We start from the raw sequence: 2,569 nt of genomic DNA, 5'->3' as shown, positions 1-2,569 counted from the left end.
TAGAAAGTAGTAAAACAATAGAAAAGATTAATGAAAGTAAGAGGTGTTCTTTGAAAGGATAAATAAAATTGACAAGCCTTTAGAGAGACTCATCAAGAAAAAAGAGAGATAGCGCGCACACACACACACAAAATAGAAATGAAAGAGGAGAGATTATGATTGACATCACAGAAATACAAATGATCATTAAAGAATACTATGAACAATTATATGCCAACAGATTGGAAAATCTAGAAGAAACAGATAAATTTCTAGACCTGTAAAACCTTCCAAGACTAAACCAGGAAGAAACAGAGAATCTGAACAGACCAGTTACTAGCAATGAATTTGAAGCAGTAATAAAAGAAGACTCCAAACAAACAAAAGCCTAGGACCAGAAGGTTTCCACAAGTGAATTCTACCAAACATTTAAAGAATTAATAATTACCCTTCTTGAGCTATTCCAAAATATGTTGAACTACTCCTGTGCCCCTGGAATGAACCCCACTTGATGGTGATGTATTATCTTTTTAATATATTGTGTTAAATTTGCTAGTATTTTGTTTAGGGTTTTTGCATCTTTAGTCTACAGTTTGTTTGTTTTTTGTGTTATCCTTTCCAGGTTTTGTTATCAGAGTTATGTTGGCTTTATAAAATGTGTTAGGAAGTATTGCCTCTTCAATTTTTTGGAAGAGTTTAAGAATAAGTATTAAATCTTCTTTGAATGTTTGGTAGAAATCACTGGTAAAGCCATCTGGTCCTGGACTTCTATTTTTTGGGAGGTTTTAGATGGTTGTTTCAATTCCCTCACTGTTGATTGGTCTATTTAGATTTTCCAAGTCATTGATTAAGTCTAGGAAGGTTATATATTTCTGGAACTAATTCATTTCTTCTAAGTTATTGAATTTGGTGGTATATGGTCTTTTATAGTATTCTTCTGTGATCCTTTGTATTTCTTTGTAAGTCTGTGGTAACTTCTCTTTCATTCCTGATTTAGTTTATTTTAATCTTTTCTCTCTTTTCCTTAGTGAGTGTAGCCAGAGGTTTGTCAATTTTATTAATCTTTTCAAAGAACAAGCTCTTTATTTATTTTGTATAGTCTTTTTATTCTCTATTTCACTTAATTCTGCTCTTTTACTATTCTTCTGCTGCTTTGTGCTGCTTTTCTTTCTTTTTTTCTAGTTCTTTTAGAGGTAATGTTAGGTTGTTTACTTGGGATTTTTTTCTTGTACCTTGAAATAGGCCTGTAATGATATAAACTTCCCTCTTATAACTTATTTTGCTATATCCCAAAAGTTTTGATATGTCTCAGTGTCATTCTCGTTTGTTTCTATATATCTCTTGATCCTATTTCTTCTTTAACCCAGTCATTTTTTAGTAGCATGTTGTTTAATCTTTACACATTTGTGTTTTGTTTCACTTCCTTTTTGCAGCTGATTTATACTTTCAAAGCAATGTGGTCAGAGAATATGCTTGTTATGATTTCAGTCTTCTTAATTTTGTTAAGGAGAGGTTGTGGATAAATGGAAACACTCATTCACTGCTGGTGGGAATGTACACTGGTACAGCCACTATGTAAAACAGTACGGAAGTTCCTCAAAAAATAAAGAATAGAGTTATTATATGACCCAGCAACACTTCTGGATATGTACCAGAAATATTTGAAAACATTTATTCCCAATGATATATGCACCCCTATGTTCACTGCAACATCTTTCATGGTAGCCAAGACATGGAAACAACCAAAGTGTCCTGCTATGGAGGACTGGATAAAGAATATGTGGTGCATGTACACAATGTAATACTACTCAGCCATAAGAAAAGATGAAATACTGCCATTTGTGATAGCATGGATGGATCTTGAGAATATCATGCTAAGCAAAATTAGTCAGACAGAAAAAAGCCCCACAGGACTGACCATAATGTGAGATTCCATGTTATTGTTGTTTGTTTGGAAGTGAAAATAAATGGTTGAACCCCCTCAAGCACATGGACACAGAGCACCTGCTGTCACCTCTCTGAGAAATGCTCTGGGAAGACAAGCTGACTCTCTCTCACTCTCAGATGCTGAATTGAGATCCCACCCGAAGTGCACTTTTCAAAAGGGGGAGGAGGCTGCACCGTGGATGGATGAGAAGACAAACATAGACATGGTGAGAGGTGTGAAAAAGCCCATTTCCCAATTGCCTATGTGCAAATTGTAAACTTGTTCACAGTATGGTCTTTGAAAACATTTAGATAATTAGGAAGAAGTAAAATATATGAGTCCCCTCTTCCTTCCTTCCACAGCCCTCACTATGCAGTAGGCATCCCTGACAAAACCCCTTTGTGCCAGGTCCCATACCTGCTTCTGTGGGCCTCCAGGTAGAGCATCTGACTGAATCACTTTCTCCAAAGGCCAATCTCTGGAAGCACTGTTTCCATTCTCATCAGAATCTACTACAGGCTACCTATGGAGTCAATCCTGATTTATCTGCTAGACACGCCAGAGTGAGTGGGGGAGTTGGGTATGGAGAAGGCAGCACTTTTCAGTCCTGGACCCATTAACTCATGGTTGGGCAGGGGAAGAGTGATCCAAGACACACAACAT

The sequence above is a fragment of the Miniopterus schreibersii genome (genome assembly GCF_964146895.1).
Source record: "Miniopterus schreibersii genome assembly, chromosome: X".
NCBI classification, from domain to species: Eukaryota; Metazoa; Chordata; class Mammalia; order Chiroptera; family Miniopteridae; genus Miniopterus; species Miniopterus schreibersii.
The sequence above is the reverse complement of the archived record's forward strand: the minus strand, read 5'-3'. Positions refer to the sequence as shown.